Here is a 21,534-nt window from a genome sequence, read left to right as displayed (position 1 = left end):
CTGTCATAATTCTATTCATTTAGCGTTAAAGTTTCCTTGAATGTTCAACTATCATTTGTCTCTTCGATATTAGGTTTTAGACGGTGTCACGCTGCCAAAATTTTGTCCATTTAGCGTTAGAGTTTTCTTGACTCTTCGACTATTAGAATCTATCTTCGTGATCTTAGTCTTAGAATTTGTCACACTGCCGAAGTGTTATTACCATTACATTAGAAATCTCTTGCATTTTTAGTAGTCAGTATAGTAGTCAGTATCTATCCTTGTGTGTTATGAGTCTTAGATGTTGTTGCACTAGCAGAGTGCTATTCGCAGTTCATTAGTTTACTCTCGATCGATATCATTTGTGCTTTGCTTTTCACATTCTAGTTTGAGTTGTAATATCTTGATTTGCATCTAGATGTTGCCAATTTTTTGTTAGATCACTTGTTGCACATCTCTTAGCATTCAAATTATCGTTCTCATCATTGCTATTTTTGTAGCTCTTTTGTAATCTCTTTGCAATTTTGATTGGTCTAGTTGTCAGTGTAGTGGCTTTTTACCACAATCTATCTTTCATCATCTTGGGTACCTGTGTCATTAGGCTATCAGTTCAACATCTTCATTTTATCTCTCAACATATTGCTCTTCAGTCTTTTCCATCCTCCATCAATCTATTTACTTCTTCATCGATCTAGATTTTGATCAGGTCAGTCTGTATCCTTTTGACGACAATCACCACCTCTCGTTGGACTATACTGTGTCCCAGGGTTTTCTCATCACGTATCACATTGTGATCTTATCACCTTGAGCTAGAGGTTCGATCTCTAGTGTTTTGCCTTACTGGGTTTTGTGTTTAGTGTATCCTCCAGAGCTCTCCTCTATATCACATTGTTCCTTATCAGACAATACTTGATCCTTGTCTAGGGCTTCTTTTTCTCATTCGTACGATTAGATCATCCTAGATAGTACAGTCTCTTGTCTATTTAGTTCACAATATCTCTCAATATTTTCATGCGGTTCATGCCCATAACTACTCGATCCAAATCTAGGCAAGCTATGGAACAATCATCCCAGATGGGATTAGGGTTTTCAAAACCGCAAAAAACCCCTGAGTTGGTTGTCAATCCCACTATCGCAGGAAATATTCCTCTCACGTATGAAACACTCAATCCAACCATAATCTTAGATGACACCATTGTAAATCAACTTGATGATGCAAATAATCAAATCAATCTTGTCGATCAATTCTTAACTAACACTAATAACACCCAAATGGTCGACAAGATCATTGAAGCACGTAAGGACCTCATCTTTGCTAACATGGTCACAAGTGGCATGACTATCGCATCACCTAATGTCCTTGTAACCACTAGTCAGCGAGAATTCCCTCAACAAATCTCTTTACCTTCACTAGCATTGTCACAGAGCAACATATCCATACCACATATGCAAGTGCCTATGGATTCCCTTGCACAATGATACCAACCATTTTATAATAAGTGGCAAGGGCGTGCCTCTGCAGGAAGCAGTATTTATAATGCACTAGTTAATGTGTTATCCACACAAGTCACCATATCTCTACCGTTAATGGTGCAGATACGCATGACATCAAGCATGATGCAAGTCACACCTTTTACCAATCCGATCTCTCGACCTATTAATGTGCTTTCTACACAAATTCTATACTAGACCACCAGAATGCAAAGCTATCCTCCCGCTACTACCACACAAGTCTTGATTGGGGGCATGAATTACATGATGCCATCATCATCATACATACCCCCACCTATTCAATCAATTTCACAAGTCATGGGTAATGTATACATCTAAAAATAGTTTGAAGATAATTAATTAAATAAGTAATTATTTAATTAATCCCCCTTCCCAATTTAATTGAGTTCATTAGCAATTTGATTACTTTCCCCCATTCACCTGTTTATTAATAAATCTTAGGATTTATTTAATAGGTCCATTTAAATAGTCCCCATTGATTAATTAATCTAAATTGACTAATCCTCCCCCCATTTATTTCATTTCTTATAATCCCCTAATTAGTTAAAACAAATCAATTTATGAGTTGTTGAAAGTTAATTAGCTTTTTCCTATTATTTGAATTTTTAAATTCAAATTCCCCACATGCCTCCTAACTTCTAACCACCTAGCCTAACCACCTCCTAACCTAACCCATTCCACCTAATCCTAGGTTTAGTTAACCCTATCCTATGTTGCACATCATAACCTCCTATGGGTTGGATATTCTCCCATTGAGACACATGGCACTTATGCGACATGTCTCCTCCCTTGGATACTTTCCCTCTTATGAGGAAGGCTCCTTGACACTTGTCACCATAGAGATGACAAGTGTCCCTCCCTCCAACTTCTTCTCCAACCTCCTCTAATTTGACCCTTGATATCTTTAGATTCAATATTGACCATTGATTCCTACCACCTCACCCCTGTCCTTGGAAATCCTATAAATATCCCCCATTTTGCAGCATAAAGCATCCCATCTCATTTTATCTCAAGCATTGCTATTATAGGCATATCATCTCTAGAATTCTAGTTTAGCATTGTTATGATAGGCAATTGTATCTTAGATCTAGCTTAATTTGGTCATATTCTAGTATAATTGTTATCATATAGCATAATCAATCTCATCTAGCTTAATCGAACCATCATCTAGTTCAATCAATGCATATCATTAGCTTATGATGGGGTTCACCTAGCTTGCTCACACTTCACCTAGTTGGTGTTTCTCAATTCCACCAAATCTCCAAGTCCTTCTCAATCTCTTCTAGGGTTTTCTTCTTGTCAATCTCAAGGTGTTTGCATCAAGTGTTTAACTAGGAACCCTACCATTTCAAGGTGTTTCCCACTTGCTCATCATTGTTGTCTTCACATCAATTTGGCAATTTTACCTCCTACTATTATGAGTTGTTGTAGAGGTGTGGAGGTGTCTTCTAACATGTTTTGAATACCATTTGGGTCCATTTGAGGTTTGCAACCAATAGCTTTCTTACCGATTTCACCATTTTGCGTAGGAAAGGGCTACAAGGAATGAGCCCCCATTAGGCCTCCAAAATCTAGTTTTCTAGGGCTTGGAGGAAAGCGGTCCAAAAGACCCTACAACAAGATTGGTTTTCCTCAAAGACTCACCTATCCCCAAGTGATTTCAGTGGTTTTGGTCTCTCAACCCACCGTACAATGCCCTAACCCAAAAATGAGAGTTTTGAAGGGTTTCTAGGCCTTCTAACCAGCAGTGACTGATCAAGTTTGTGTATGGGCATCAAATGGTATTTTCAAGGATTCCCTTTCCCATTCACCCTTGCACTTTACACACAAAATTCACCTTGTCTCCTATAGCCAGGTTGCTCCTGGACTCACCTAGAACAAGGTGATAGTCATGTTAATCTTCATCTCCATAACTTGTCCTTACATATGTACATTTTAAAAGTTATTGCCTTCCATTTCCCAATAGGCCGTGATGATAGCACAGAGGGAATTCATGGGGCAACCATTTTACACAAAATTTCTATGTACAAGCCAAAACTGGTTGTTTGCAAACTAAGGTATGAAAACACTAACACAACCTAACTACAAAGCTTGAAATGAATTAAATGACATTGAAACACACCAAAGAAACTCAATCCATTACTAGATCAATGGATTCAATCCATTTGTATTCACAATATGAGCAAAATAAGCCAAAATAGTGTCAAAAAGTCCAAAAAATGAGTAGTTTCAGATTGTTGATCTTACAAAAACAAAACTCTAACCTTGGTAACTGTGCAACAGAATTTTTTTATAGTCTTCCCCATGTGTGGAGGCATTCTAGGGCATTGGTCTATCCCTAACCCCATCGCTAAGCATTTTAGGATAAAAAGTGTCATGACAACTTTTGCAACGTTGCACTTTTTGCTTTTCTAATCCATGAAACCTATTCTCAGTCATTACTCATGACTTTTAAAGAATTCCTACGAGTATTTTAACCCTCCCTAATTCTTATACCAAGTTTTACCACTTTTGACCATCAAGACGGTGAATTTCCTACTCAAACCACTACTTATGCACAAAATGCAAACCCAGGGGGGAACTAACTCAACTAGGCGTAAATTTTACTCAAAACACTCACTCTTGGACCCTCCTAGAGTCCTTATTAAATAACTGACTTGGCTAAGGTCAGTACAAGCTAAAATTGATAAAAACCTATAAGCCTAAGTCCTAGGTGCTCCTACACCATTCTCCCAAACAAAAGAAAATTATGTCACCTCTTTGGGAATTAGATTCTGATCAATGCCTAGCTTCTTAAACTCTATCTCAAGCACCCATGTAGCTTGAGCATCATCCATACCCTGCCATTTGATTATGTTCTCCCAATAGATTTGATGCCTTGTCTTCTTGGTGACCCTTGAACTCAACACCTTCTCAGCCTTTGGATTTAGTTTGGCTGATAGTTGAAGGTTGTTCACATCATCTGATACCTCTGAGTGACTGCAATCTGAACCTTGAATTGTTCCTTTGTAGGCAACTAATTCTACTATGTTGAAAACCGGTGACAATCCTATGTCACTAGGTAGGTCCACCTTATATGCATTTTCTCCATACTTGGCTAGAATGGCACATGGACCCAAACTTCTCATTTGCAACTTGTTAGGAACTCCTTGATGTAGCCTTTCTTTGTTTAGGTGCACCATGACAAGATATCCCACTTGAAATTGGAGGTTATTCTTTCTCTCATCAACTTTTTTCTTGATTTTGCTTGTGTTAGATCCATCAATGCTTTCTTGATTGATTTATGTACTTCCTTCATTGATTGAGAAAAGTCTTCTTCATATCAAGTTCTTGCTTCTACACTACCTAAGTCTCTCAACTCAAAAATACCCCTTGGGTGAAGACCATAGACCACTTCAAAAGGGATCTTGCCGGTGGTCCTATTTATTGTGTCATTATTAGTATATTCATCTTGTGAAAGCATTTGATCCCATGTCAGACCATACTCTTTATTAAGGCACCTCAATAAGTTCCCTAAGCTTCTATGCACCACTTCGGTCTACCCATCTATTTGTGGATGGTAGGTTGATCTAAGAGATAGGTTGGTGCCAAACTTTTTCCAAAGTGTCTTCCAAAAATGACTCATGAACTTTGAGTCTCTATCTGAAAGAATGCTCATGGGAAAATCATGTATCCTTATCACTTCTTTGAAGAACAAATGAGAAATTTGACATGCATCATGAGTAGTCTTGCAAGGTACAATGTGAGCCATCTTACTAAATCTATCCACAATGACATAAATGTTGTCAAATCCCTTCTTTGTCCTTGGTAAACCTCCTACAAAGTCCATACTAATGCACTCCCAAGGTATATTTGGTATGGGAAGAGGTTGGTATAAACCAGCATTGGAAGAAGTACCCTTGGCCTTTTGGCAAACTATGAAAGTCTCCCCATACTTTTTCACATCTTGATTCATCCTAGGCCAATAGTAGTACCTCTGAACTAGCTCTTGATTCTTATTAGCTCCAAAATGTCCACTAAGGCTGCCATTATGCTTTTCTTGTATGAGATTTTCTCTCATTGAACCTCTAGGCACACAAAGTTGTCCACCTCTTAACAATAGTCCATTTGCAAAGTAAAATCAGAATACTCACCATGGAAATGATTTTGATACTCCTTGCACACCTTGTAGGCATTTGAGAAGTCTTCATCCTCTGGGTATAGGTCTCTAAAACTGTCAACTCCTATGCTCCTCAATTGGATTTCTTGGACTGTCAAAAGTCTCCTGCTTAATGCATCAACAACCCGGTTTAACAGTCATTTCTTGTTCTTGATTGTGAATGTGTAGGCTTGCATGTCCTCCACCCATTTCATGTGTTTATGACTGAGTTTTTCTTCTGAGTTTAGAAATCTCAATGCTTAGTTGTCTGTAAAGACTACACATTCCTTAGGAAGGAGATAGTGTCTCCACTTCCTCAAAGCTTGCACTAAAGCATATAACTCTAATTCATAAGAGGAGTATTTCCTCTTTGCATCACTTAGATTCTCACTATGGAAATCTACTGGTCTTTCTTCTTGGCTTAGGACAACACCTACTACAACATTTCTTGCATCACATTCCACTGTGAAAAGTTTCTCAAAACTAGGCAATACCAACACCGATTGAGTAGTTATCTTCTCCTTCAAGGTTTCAAAACCTCTATTTTCTTATTAAATCCACTAAAACTTTGCCTTCATTCCACCTCTATTGGTGTCTAACATTGGTGCACATATAGCACTGAATTGCCTAGTGAACTTCCTGTAGTACTGAGCTAGTCCATGGAAGCTTCTCACCTCTGTTGCTGACTTAGGAGTAGGCCAATTTACTATGGCTTCAACCTTGCTGGGATCCATCTTGAGGTTTCCTTGAGACAACACAAACCAAAGGTACACCAACTCCTGCTTAACAAATTCACACTTGTCCAAGTTCATGGTTATCTTTTCATCATACAATCTTTGTAGCACATCTTGCAAATGATTAATATGATCTACCCTATCCTTACTGAAAATGAGAATATCATCTAGATATACCACCATAAATTTACCTATGAAGTCCTTCATCACCTCATTCATGAGTCTCATGAAGGTGCTTGGAGCATTGGATAAGCCAAATGGCATTACAAGCCATTCATAAAGACCCTCTTTAGTCTTAAATGCAGTTTTCCACTCATCACCCTCCTTAATCCTAATTTGGAGGTATCCACTTTTAAGGTCAGTCTTCGTAAAGTACTTGGCTTCCCCTAAACAATCCATTAGGTCTTCTATCCTATGAATTGGAAACCTATATCTGATGGTGATCCTATTTATAGATCTAGAATCAGTACACAATCTCCAAGTACCAACTTTCTTTGGGGCTAACACAGTAGGGACAACACAAGGGCTAATGCTTTTCCTAATTAGGCCTTTGTCTAAGAGCTCTTGGATTTGCTTGGCAATATCAACATTTTGTTGGGGATTCATTTTATAAGCTGCCTTGTTAGGTAAGGATGCTCTGGGAATGAAGTCTATTTGATCGCTTATGGTTCTTTTAGGAGGTAAGGTGGCTGGTTGTCCATCACTCACTATGCCTTTGAACTTCTTCAATAGGTCTTGAACCTCTATTGGCAAATCTGGCTTCTCTTTCTTGTCTTCCTCTTTAGGCTTCATTACTAATGCAGACCCTATACCTTCACCTTCCTAAAGTGTCTTCAGAACTGTTTTTCACCCACCAAAAGAACATTAGGACCTACTGCCCTCTTTTCACTTCCTCAATGATAGCCTAAATCTTGAATGTGACCCCATCTTTCTTGAATGAGTATGCATTCTTGGCTCCATCATGAATAGCTTTTCAATCAAATTGCCATGGTCTTCCTAATAGAAGATGGCATGCATCCATGGGTAAGACATCACATAACACCTTGTCCTTATACCTCCCAATGGTAAAATCCACCCATGCTTGCTCATTGACTAGGACATGTTGTCCTTTATTCAACAAAGTGACTCTATATGGGTTGTTGTGAGGTATCCTTTGCCATTTGAGCTTACTCACTTCCTCTTCTGACACAATGTTGTCTGTTGACCCTGAATCAATGATCAATTTGCAAACTTTGTCCATTATCTTGCATTTAATCTTGAATAATGACCTCCTTTGGCTAGGCTCTTCTCTAATTGGTTCTTTTATAAAAGTTCTCCTAATCATCAATTTGTCACCTACCTCTGATTCTAAGGAAACCTCTAAGGTCTTGCTGCTTGAAGACTCTTCTTGAAGATAGTTCACTCTCCTTTCACTACCTTATGATGATGATCCCTTCTCTGGACACCTATATGCTAGATGACCAAGTTGGTTGCAATGGTTATACTTCATTGTTGCAAAATATGAGGAACCTCTACCCTGGCCACTACATCTTCCTCTAAAGCCACTCTTTGACCCCCTTCCTCTATTGAATCCTCCTTTACTAGTGCCACTCTATTACTGCTTAGTGAGTTTAGACTCACCTTGTGTTCTTTGTTCACATCTTCTTCCTCCAAAGCCTCCTCTATGGCCTCTATTGTCTTTTCCTCTACCTCTGCCCCTATTGCTGCTTGAATCATGTCTTCTTTTCAATTTTTCTTCCACCTTAAGGGCAAGTTGATAGGTTTGATGAACTGTCTTTGGGCTCATTAGACTAATTTCTTCTTGGATGTTCCACTGTAGACCATTTAGGTACCTAGCAGCTTTGAGACTCTCTTCTTCCATCGCATGAGATCTAAGGGTAAGTTTGTGAAACTCCTCTATATAACTACTGACATCAATGTCTTTTTGTCTTAAGTTTTGTCTCTTCCTATTAATTTGCACTTCATAGTCGTCAGGGAGATAGACTTCTTTGATTTTGACTAACATCCCTTTCCAAGAAGAGATGGGTGCTTTGCCCATTTTCTTTATCTCATCTTGTATAAATTTCCACCATGTGAGAGCAGCTTCTCTCATCCTACTTGGATACTTTGACTCTTTGGGCTTCAATTATGCCTTCTATCCATTCTAGGACCACTTCTGCTTCCATCTTGCCAGTGAACAATGGAAATCCTTCTAGTGATTTACCACTTAAGGCCTTCAATTCCTTTAGGAAAGGTTCTTTTTTTAGGGAAGGGTGAGGTTCAAGTAATTTTTCAATCTCTGACACTTATTTACCCATCTGTTCTTCTCCTTCAACCTTTACCAACACTTCATCTGCCTTGGTTTCAATCTCACCAAGCTTGCTTTCCAATTCAATCAACTTCTCCTTCAAGAGTCTATTCTCTTCCTCCTAATCATCCACTTTATTTTCCAACTCTAGATTGGTCACCATGTTGTTATCTCCTACAAATTCCATTGAGGACATCTACTCACTTAGCCCAAATATTATAGGCTCTGATACCAGTTTGATGGGGTTCACCTAGCTTGCTCACACTTCACCTAGTTGGTGTTTCTCAATTCCACTAACTCTCTAGGTCTAGCTATTCTCTAAGACCTCCAATTCCTTCTCAATCTCTTCTAGTGCTTTCTTCTTGTCAATCTCAAGGTGTTTGCATCAAGTGTTTAACTAGGAACCCTACCATTTCAAGGTGTATCCCACTTGCTCATCATTGGTGTCTTGACCTCAATTTGTCAATTTTACCTCCTACTATTGTGAGTTGTTGTAGAGGTGTGGAGGTGGCTTATAACATGTTTTGAATACCATTTGGGTCCATTTGAGGTTTGCAACCAATAGCATTCTTACCGGTTTCGCCATTTTTCCTAGAAAAGGGCTACAAGGAATGAGCCCCTATTAGGCCTCCAAAATCCGGTTTTCTAGGGTTTAGAGGAAAACTGTCCAAAAGACCCTACAAAAATATTTTTTCTCCTCAAATAATCACCTAGCCCCAAGTGATTTCAGTGGTTTTGGTTTCTCAATGTATCGTACAATGCCCTAACCCAAAAATGAGGGTTTTGAAGGGTTTCTAGGCCTTCTAACCGACAGTGACTGATCAAGTTTGTGTATGGGAATCAAATGGTCTTGTCAAGGTTTATAATTTCATTGGAAACTCTATATGAACATCATGGACCCCTCCAAAAGGGTTGGTTGTGGTTTTGCATTCACCCCTGCACTTTACACACCAAATTCACCCTGTCTCCTCTAGCTGAGTTGTTCCTGGACTCGCCTAGAACAAGGTGACCATCATGTTAATCTTCATCTCCAGAACTTGTCCCTACATATGTACACTATAAAAGTGGTTTCCTTCCATTTCCCAATAGGCCATGATGGTAGCATGGACGGAATTCATGGGGCAACCATTTTACACAAAATTTCTATGTACAAGCCAAAATTGGTTGTTTGCAAACTAAGCAATGAAAACACAAACACAACCTAACTAAAAAAATTGAAATGAATTAAATGACACTGAAACACACCTAAGAAACTCAATCGATTAATGGATCAATGGGTTCAATCCATTTGTATTCACAATATGAGCAAAATAAGCCAAAATAGTGTCAAACAGTCCGAAAATGAGTAGTTTCAGATTGTTGATCTTACAAAAACAAAACTCCAACCTTGGTAACCATGCAAGAGAAGGTTTTTATAGTCTTCCCAATGTGTGGAGGAATTCTAGGGAATTGGGCTATCCCTAACCCCATCACTAAGCATTTTAGGACAAAAAGTATCATGACAACTGATAAAAGTTGTCATGACAACGTTTGCAACTTTGCACTTTTTGCAGTTTTTTCTTTTCTAATCCATTAAACCCATTCTAAGTCATTACTCATGAATTTTAAAGAATTCCTAAGAATATTTTAACCATCCCTAATTCTTATAACAAGTTTTACCACTTTTGACCATCACGAAGGTCAATTTCCTACTCAAACCACTACTTATGCACAAAATGCAAACCTAGGAAGGAATTAACTCAACTAGGCCTACATTTTACTCAAAACACTCACTCTTGGACCCTCTTGGAGTCCTTATTAAATACATGACCTGGCTAAGGTTAGTACAAGCCAAAATTGAGAAAAAAACTATAAGCCTAAGTCCTAGGTGCTCCTGCATCAGCTTAATTAGGTTCTTGGATCAATCTAGCCTAATCATACATTCATCTAGATTGCACATCATATCATTTTAAATCCTTCGCCTCAGTGTAGTCAAGTCACTAGGATTTCTCATCTAGATTTGAGAGAAAATCCACACTCTCATCTCTTAGGAGGCGATAGGTCGCTTTGTCATGGTTTATCTTTTGTTTGATTTCAATCTGCTAACCATGCTTGTAATGATCTATTGAGTGTTTGTGTTGCAGCTACAAGTATCCTACTTCACACACACAACAAGTAACACTATAGGGATGACAAGATACCCTCTCATTCTTTATGCAGATCCTGGCTAGGGGCATGAACTACACGATACCATCATGATAATACATACCCCTACCCATTCAATCAATACAAGAGATTGTTGGTATGACCCAGTATCAACCCCAAGTAACTATCCAACCACCTATTTCTCAATGGCAATTTAGTTACTTGAAAGCATCGCCTACCCCCTGTGTGGTCACAAACATTCATCATGTGCAAAGCGGTGCAAACTAAAAGCCCTCGACAGGAAATGCTTAATCTAACATATATCCCAATTATACATGGGGCAGTTATCAACAAGGTAGTCTGCCATAAATTAAAAAAATTTAGAATCTGCAATATTAACAACCACTTGGCATCCTGCAGTAGAACACAGCAAGCTATTTGCAGATAGCTCAATACCAACAACAACCTTTTGGTCAACAACAAATTCTACGTTATTAAAACATCGCTAGTTATCAGAACCCGCCACACCAACAAGGTTATCATCAGTCTCAACAAATGTCACATTAGATACCTTGATATCAATCAACTACACCCTCTCCTAATCCCTTCCCGGTCAATACCAAATGGGAGGAAATGAATGCTTCTCTTAAAACATTATAGGAGAATATCTTTGAATGGGTCTTCAAATTTGAAGAACTTTGTATCTATCTGTTCGACAAATCTATCATAGATATGCCTTTTCCTAAACACTTTGAAATGCCCAGATTTGATAAATACAAAGTAAAAGGAGATCCCAGACATCATGTCAAGGAATTTTTCATGGCTTGCCAAGGAGATCCCAGACATCATGTCAAGGAATTTTTCATGGCTTTCCAAGAAGTATCGTGGTGTGACAACTATCTTTTATGGTTGTTCCCTAAGAGCCTTAGTGGTCCTTCATTAGAGTGGTTCTCCAAATTACCATTTGGGGTCATCACCACCTTTGCAAACTTGTCTGAATGTTTCATGGTGCAATATCACTATAACATAAAAAATTACACCTCTATGCTCAACTTATGTCAAGCTTAACAAAAGGGTGTTGAAAGTCTTCTTGATTTTACCAAATAATGGAGAGCCCTAGCTAATCGCCTCCCATGAAAACTGTCGGATACCTAGTTGGTGCCTTTTTTTATCAGTAATCTCCATCTAGAATTGGGATATCACATTCAAAGATATCAATTCTAAAGGCCCCTCGATAAAACAAGAGCTCATCGACGAAGGATTCATAAAACTTTGCAAAGAGTGTTCAGATAAGCCTAACAATGATAGGTCTCATTATTGGAATAGAAACAAGAATGTTGTTGTTGATGGTGTCACTGACTCCAAGACTGTACAAATGGTTGTGGCTACAAAGCCATCACCCACACAAATGTATGTTACAACTCCACCACCAATGCATATCCCTCCTTCACAAGCACAAACAACAAATGTGCAGGCTAATAGGACTAACAATATCACTATCTCCAAGGCTCCTCTAGGACCCTCAGGTAATAACAACCCTCACCAAAATTTCATGCCCATGGCTAAACTACTAGATGTTATCTTTAAGTGTATGGAACAACACAACATGGTCATGTATCCTCAAACAGAACCATTTGATGACTCAAAACCTAAGCCTGATCGGTACAAGGAACATAAATATTGTGCTTATCATCATGTCAAAGGTCATCCTACAAAAAAATGCATGAAGTTGAAACATCTGGTTGAAGACTATTGACCAGGGCAAGTTTGTTGTTGATCCTCTCATAGGAAAATCGCCTAATTCTAGTCTTGGTATGTATAAGGATGCCCTTCCCAAGCACCAAGGGGAAGTAAGAAAATACACTTCTCATCAAGGTCACACTACTAACAACATTAATTACAAAAATGTTATTTTTGACTATGGTCCTATAGTAGGATGCATTCCTAAGGTTGATGATCATGTTAACATGATCTGGGTGAAGGGGGTCGATACGCAATGTGTTATAACCACTAGGAGAGCCCGCATGTCAGCCTTAGGTTCACCCACATCAGATGTTGCCCCTATGGTGTCTATATCGTTGCAGTACAATATCATTGAGCACCTAGGAAAAACTACTGCACAAATCTCCATTTAGGATTTGCTCAAAGCTTCACCCACTCATCAAGAGATTCTCATAAGTACATTGCAAGAAGCTCGAGTCCCTAGTAACATTGATCCCACATAATTATAGGTGATGGTAGCTCATCTGTCCTCCACATACTATCTCAGTTTCATGCAATCCAATGCCATGGTCTTAGATCTTGACCATATTTGCCCTCTGAATATTGAAGCTATCGCAAAATTTCATAGAGTGAAAAGAGTTCTAATTGGTAATGGTTCTGCCCTGAATCTATGCACATTGAGATTTGTTACTTAAGTGGGGTATACTATCGTGGATATGTACAACCAATGTATCACTATCAAGGCATATGTTAATGCTAAAAGAAGTTCAGTGAGAATGATCAATCTCCTAGTTCAGGTGGGTCGGGTAACACAAAATACATTGTGCCATGTCGTTGATCTTGATCTCACATTCAACATACTTCTTGGTCGCCCATGGATTCATGCCATGTAGGTCATCCTTGAACCTATCACCAATGCCTCAAATTTCCATTCTAAGGATGTGAAATCATCATTTGTGGTGACACTCAACCCTTTGAGTAGTTTTGTGTACTCAAGGCCTCATCTCCATATTCCCATCATTTCCCTGGCATCAATAGTAGTGACACACCTAATGCCACATCACCCTCGTATGTTGATCCTAATACCATCTTAGCCACTACTAAAGAAAATACATCCATCCCTTCAGCCTATTCCCAACTCAAGATCAACGACATTGGTTGTGGAAAATACTCCCTGCAAGGTACTTTCACAATGGATTCTTTGCCCTTAGATCCACATTCCCATGGGAAATCCACTAAGGAATAGAAGAAGAAAGGAATAGTGATCAAACAATATGGCTCCACCATATTCCAAGCTTAAGGAGATCTTAATCATGATGTCATAGAATGGGACATAAATCAGTGGCTATACAAGGATGTCCCTATAGATAGTGAGACCCATCTATAAGGATTCAAGCACAAATATCCAAAACAGGATGAGTGGGCTACTAAAAAATGTAACTATCAAGGTGGTGGACTAGGTCAAGCAAAACAAGACATAAGAACTCCTATTGATCCCATTGATAATAAAAATCACAAAGGGCTTGGTTTTGGACATCCCTCCCTTGAAGCCTCAAGTTCGAATGACACTTCTGTAAACAATGTGGTTGTTCCACTCAATCGCAAAAACATCCCTGAGGTTGTCAAACATGCATATAGTGATATAAATAGCTCGTCATCCTTTGGTACATATGAGCTATTTGAAAACTCCATTTTATTTATTGACCTTCCCGTTCACCACCCTAAAGTCATTGATTAGGACCAAACTGTTGCACACCTAGATACATTCCAAAATGACACAAAACTTCTACAATTTCTGGGGGCAACTGAGTGTGCACCATATTATAATCTTGATCAAAATATAGTTTAGAAGCTTGATCCTAAAGGTTACTTTGGGGAAGAAGAAATATTTAACCACAGAATTGAAAAATAAATAAAAAGTCAAGGGTCTTCTAGAGAAAACCTCTCAGAGGCACTTCTTGACTCCAAAATAGTAAAAATAAAGGGTGTCTCTTTTGGTTAAAACCTCTCTGAGGCACCAAAGGATGAGGATTCTCATCTTCCCCTTGGTAATGATTATGTCCCTAAACACTCACCTGTTCTACTATATTTGATGAAAGAGATAAATTTGGGTACTTTAGAAAATCCACATATTAGTCATGTGGTAGCATCGCTATCTGATGATAAGGCTCAAGTTTTCTCTAATATTCTTCACAGATGGCCCATCAACTTCGTATAGTCCTATGGAGACATGCCTAGAATTGATCCTAAGTTGGTTGTTCATCATCTTGTAGTTGATCCAATGCTAAACTAATCAAACAAAAACTACGAAAGAGGCATCCAAGAATTGCATTGTTGGTCAAAGTAGAATTATAAAAGTTGTTAGAAGTCAAATTCATCTGACAAATTGATTACTCTAAATAGATCTCAAATAAGGTCCCTGTTTTAAATCCTAATGGTGATATTAGAGTATGTACTGACTTTAGAGACCTAAATAAAGCATTCCCTAAAGACGAATTTCCACTTCCTAACATTGACATCTTTTTGGATCTTACACCGGGACATAAAATGTTATCTCTGATGGATGGCTTGTTATGATACAATTAGATAAAAATAGTAGAAGATGATCAACATAAGACAACTTTTACCAAATGATGGGGTAGATTTTTTATCAAGTCATGCCTTTTGGCTATGATAGTAATATTTCATAATCTTAAGCACAAAGTGATGGAAGATTATGTGGATGACATATTGTGAAAGTCCAGAACAATAACAAAACATCTGACAATCCTTGAGCATGTATTTGAGGGTTTGCCTAAATATACGTTGCATCTTAACCCTAAAAAGTGTGCTTTTAGGGTTACATTAGGGAAGCTGCTAGGGTTTATCATTTCTCGATGTGACATTTAGGTTTATCCCAAGAAGGTCAAAGAAATAATAGAAATGCCTCCTCCCAAGACATTGAGGAATTTGCATAGCTATAAGGAAAGTTACAATCTGTCAGGCGATTCATTGCATAGCTAGCAGATAAATGCCACCCTTACACTCATCTACTTAGGAAAGGTGCAAAATTGAAGTGGGATATCTATTGTCAAATTGCTTTTGATAAGATCAAAGAATACCTAACTAATCCACTAGTTCTAATGTCTCCTATTCTAGGTCAACTGTTGATTTTATACATTTCTATAACTGCAACAACACTGGGGGCATTACTGAAACAACTTAATGATGAAGGAAAGAAAAGAGAAATTGATTACAGTAGGCTCACCTTAGTGGGATATGATCTTAATTATTCTCCAATGGAAAAAGCATGCCTAGCTGTCATCTTTTGTTCTTAGAAATTGCAACACTACATGCTATTTCATACAGTGAAGCTTGTTTCTAAAATCAATCCTCTTAAATATCTTCTTTTTATAACTACTCTAATAGGACGTATGGATAAGTGTGTCCTATTGCTCAGAAAGTTTGATATTGTGTACATGGATCAAAAGGATATCAAGGGGCAAGTCATCCCCAATCAGTTAGCAGAAACACCATTCATTGATGCATATCCACTCATCACATAATTCCTTGATGAATATGTCTCCACATTCAATGCACAACCTCCCAGGAAACTATTCTTTGATGGTTCACATATTCAAAAGGGAGCTGGGGTAGGATTTCTATTTGTAACACCCCAAGGAGATCTAATTCTAAAATCTTTCAAGTTGGTGTTCTCATGCACATATAATATTGTTGAGTATGAAGTAATAATTACTAGATTAAAGGTAGCTATACAATGGAATATATTTGTTCTTTTGGTCTATGTAGATTCACAACTTCTCATCCACCAAGCTAATGATGAATACCAAAGTAAAGATGAAAATTTCCTACCTTACAAAAGGATAGTTGATGACCTTAAGAGTATTTTTTGGAATATCATCTTTGATCAAGTTCCACAAGCTCAGAATAGGACAGCTGACGGAATGGCCACCATTGGATCACTCCTAGATATTAGATCAGATAGTCTGAGATATGAATTCTTAGTTGAATAGCTTCTATAGCCAGCATTTGAGACATCACATATGGACATGGTGTGCAACATTGTTGGACCCTAATCAGCCTGGTAGCATGACATCCATGCTTAGCTGAAAGATGGTACCCTCCTTGAAAACATATCTCGTAATGACCACCAAAACCTTATTCGTTGTTGTTCCCTATTCACCCTTATAGGATACAATCTGTATCATCGTGGCTATCATGAAATACTTTTTTACTGTCTCAATTTGAATGAAGCTAAACTTGTGATGCAAGAATTGCATGCTGGTACTTGTGACGCTCGCACAAGTGGATATGTTCTCGCCAAACAACTCTTAAGAGTGGGATATTACTGACCCACCATGGAACATGATTCTTGTGAATATGTGAAGAAATGTGTACCCTGTCAGCAGCATGGAGATTTGATTCATGTTCTACCATAGGATTTGCAACCTATTGCAACACCATGGCCTTTTTCCACATGAGGCCTCGACCTCGTTGGTAAGATCAATCCTCCTTCCTTAGATGGACAAAAGTTTATCATTGTTGCTATAGAATACTTCACCAAATGGGTGGAATCCATTCCTCTTACCCTCACTAATGGTGTCCAAGTGTCCAAGTTCATCCTATGCCACATCATTTTTCGTTATCTGATTCCCTCCACCATTATTACTGACAATGGAACCCCATTTAAAAACCAACACATGCACGACCTTTGCTCAATGTTTCATATCCAACATCATTGGTCTACACAATACTACCCCCAAGAGAATGGTCGAGCCGAGGAAACTAATAAAACATTGCTCTGTATCCTAAAGAAAGTTGTCAATGAAATTGGTCGTGATTGGAACCTCAATCTCAATCCTGCCTTATGGGCTTACCAAACCAGTTTTCAGGCTCCTACGGGAGCCACCCCTTACTCCCTTGTTTATGGTGCAGAAGCAATCATACCAATTGAGGTCGAATTACCATCACTACATATTTCCCTAAAAGGTTTTATTTTTAATGGGGACTAGAGAGTGACAAGACTATCACAGCTAGATCTTCTTGCCGAACAACGTCAAAAAGCCTATGATCACATGCAAATATACCAGATCTACCTCAAGAGACAATATCAAAAGAAAGTCCACCATCGTGAGTTTGAAGTGAGTGATCTAGTCCTAAGAGAAATCCCACTGAATCAACAATACCGCCAAAAGAAAGAAATGTTTGAAGCAAACTGGCTCGGTCCATATGTGGTTACAACAGAATATGGTTTAGCTGCATATATGTTATCCACTCCAAAATGGGAACCTCTCTGCGATCCCCTCAACATCATGTATCTAAAGAAATTCAATACCTAGTCTATGATAGTATACCTCATCTTTCAAAAAATAAAAATAAAAAATAAAAAATAAAAAATAAAAAGAATAATGTGTCCTATAGCGAAAACCACTTCTTGTGGTGCCTTGGACATGTATGTATGGTGAAAACCTAGACATGGGCATCATATGTACCAAAGGGAAGTTCCATTATCTCTTGGTCCTTCCTTTAATCCTTCTTGGCATGGTATCTATTGTTACCTACCACCATCATCTTTCTCCTTCCATGTGTGGTATCTCATGTTACCCGCATCCCATTTCTATTGCATCACAGTTGTCTCCATTGCATCCATCTTCTTTGGCATAGTATCTCATGATACTCACATCTCCATTTGCTTTCATACTCATCACTTGTACATAATCCCTGTAATTATTCAATTTGTGCTTGGTCCTTTGTGCATAGTTGGTCTTTCATTGTCCATAGGCTACCTTGTATATAGGGTTCTCACTATGCATAGTTTGTTGGTTCTTTGTCTCAATGGGAAAGATCTTTTCCTCTTTGCTAGTTCTTTAGCAGGATTTTTAGTATCTAGATCCTCGCATGTCTCCTAGGTCCTTTTGTTAGTCCTTGGTTCACTCATCATTTGCCTTGGTGTTGTTCCGAGATGTATTCTTTTGACCAACACCTATCGTCAGTCTGTGCAGGATATATCCTTCCTCTAGTTAGACAACATCGTCAATCCTCATCCGTCCGTCGTCTATCGACAAAAGACATTTGTGACACCTTGTTTTGATTTTGCATTCTTTTTATCTTTTTAATCTTCAAAAGGTCCTTGAATATTGTTTCCTCTTGGTCCCATGATCTTTTATATCATCATGCGCTAGTAATAACAGGGCTTGAGAGAGGATATTGCTACTCTTTGGTTTTCACCTAGCGTTTATTTTTGGTATGTCCCTTTGTTGTTCCCTTGGGAGGTCTCTATTATCTCATGTTACATTGGGGCATATCTTTTTCTTGTGGTCATTCTAGCATCATTTCCAGTAGGGTTTCTGTAACTCTATGTGATGCTGGATTGGCCTACGTGTCTGTGCATACATGCCAGTCCATGCATTGGCTGTGAAATTATGCATTGGCCAACTCACAGACAATGCTATATCAAAATAAGAGCTCACTACATGGCATCCCATTTTATATGGATATTCGTGCTCCATGATTTCGTCATCTTCATTGTATCTCCATTTGCATTTGATTCCTCCCTTCCTCCTTGACATGTGCATGCATTCCCTTGTCTATTTCCTCCTTTTCTTGTCTGGCCTAGTTCTCCTAGAGAAGTATCCATAGCATCTTGCATCACATATGGGTTAGCATATAATCCATATCTACTATATCATATCACATGCGTTGCATTATATATAGCATTCTACATCACACATGGGTTCACACATAATGAATATATCCAATCACATCATATGCATCCATAGCTCATGCCATACAAACATATTATCATCCCATCCCACATCACCAATCAGTTATTTTGTTGCATATAACCTCTATCATACATATACATCTCATAATCATGTAAGCATAGGTCATCATAAAACATACATCATAAAGCATAGATCATATATAGCATATATCACATGGCATCGTATGCATCATAAAACTCATAAAATAAGCATCATATGGTGGACCCAAAATAGAATGTATATCAGAAATATCATCATGGTCTCAACATGTATGTCAATACCAAATATACATGTATGTCAATGTTCGTTGTCATATCTAATCAAAAGATGAATCAAGTACATATGATATCATAACGAATGGTGATCACCTATCATGCTCATAACACATGCATGAGGTGCAAAAAACAAATACGACTACAAGGCATATATATATACATCTCTATGTTTTTTGTATGGTGTACCAAACATACCAAAAAAATACATCATCTGCATAGCCATCTACATAGTCCTCTTCTCTATGATGACTGGGTTGGTCCCTGCCCTTGTCCCTCTCCTAGGGATCCCTATGCAGATCATGATCCTGACACTAGCGTGTCCTCTGTCCAAGTCCTCCTGCCTAATATACTTGTACTATAGTTGGATTTCTCTAACCCTCCGTTGGATCCTCCACTGCATGAGGAGCCAGCTGCCCTAGCCCTAGGAGGGCGCACATACTGCTCCCTCTCATCTGCTGGTACTGATTTCTCATACTTGGCCCTCTACCATCTTGCTTAGTGAAAGAAGGCCTCTATCTTGGAAATATATCTCTCTAGCATCCATGCAACTATCTCGCCCCCTCGTCCACTACTCATTACTACTTGTCTTTGACCCTCATTACTCTCCCTCTGGTAATGGGTCATAGCCTCCTCTGCCCTTTCTCTAGAATGCTCTAAAGCATCCCTGGCCAGAATCATTGCATCTCTCTCTTGGAGGAGCCTAGCCCTCTCTACCTGCAGTTGTACCTTAGTGCCCTCTACCGTGTCTCTCTCCCAGTGCATGCTATTTCTCTCCCTCTGCAGGTTGTCTCTCTCTCTAGTGATGATCTGTAGCCTACTCTCTGTCCTAGCCACTATTTCTTTGAGAGAGGGAATCCATGCTTCCAAGTCTGGTGGTGTTGTGGAACCCTCTCCTCTCTCCTCCCTCCTAGTCCTCCTAGTGGGAATTGGTCTCAATGAACTCTCACCTCAGCCTAATTCCTCTACCTGTGGTAGTGAGTCCACATCCATGGCTACTTCCTCATATCCTCTGTCTTCCCCCCCCCCCCTTCATATTCTCCTCTGATCCCCTCTTGCACTTGTCATCATGTGATCAATCTAGACCTCATCTGGGTTATGGCCTCTACCATGGTCTCAATTGTCCATCTGGCTGGCTAATACTATCCTATCCTGCCTCCCCTAGCTCATGACTATATACTCCTCCCGTCGAGGGATTCTAATCTTTCTCTCCTGAGTAGCCTCAGTCTAACCTCTGCCCACCAATCCCTAAAGGCTTTTATAAAACTTGCATCTAGGGGTCCCCCTCATGGATCCCACTATACCAGAGCTAACCATGTCCACTAGTCTATGATCCATGCTCTATCCTACAACGAGCGTCTAAAATCAACTAAGCTCTCCCTAGTGACCCATCATAATGTGTGTGGTGCCCCAGGTACATCCTTTACCCTAACCAACTGTCTCTGCACCCGATCTAGCCTATACATCTCAATGACATGCTCCTATATACCAATGATGTATCATGTGGTCATCATATATGGAATGTGTTGAGGATCCTCTAGTCATGCTAGAATCCCCATGTATAGTCATCAGGTGATCATGTCGGCTGCCAATCTGTCAAACGGTACTCACCAATGATCAATGTCGTTAGTGACCTCATATCTCAACCCTCCTCATCAATTGAATGCAATGGACTTGGCTGCATCCCTCTCCTATCTACCCAATGTTTGCATGATAGCAATTTGCTCACACGTCCACACCTATAGCAGTATGACATAACTAAATCCTTGACCTAGATGATAGATGATATCATGGAGCTCCTTGTACAACTCCATTAGTACTAAGGTCCCCCAGGCCATCGGTCGTCCTCTCTCCACTACCTCCATCACTACTAGGATCATCCCCAATACAACTCATCTACTTCCATGATCTAGCAGGATGTAGCTGCACACTAGTGTACACATGAAGAAACATATCTACCTAGCAGATGCTGCTAGTGCCAGTGACAGTGCCTACTCTATGG

Source organism: Cryptomeria japonica, chromosome 7 (assembly GCF_030272615.1).
Source record: "Cryptomeria japonica chromosome 7, Sugi_1.0, whole genome shotgun sequence".
NCBI lineage: Eukaryota > Viridiplantae > Streptophyta > Pinopsida > Cupressales > Cupressaceae > Cryptomeria > Cryptomeria japonica.
Note: the sequence above shows the minus strand (reverse complement) of the source record.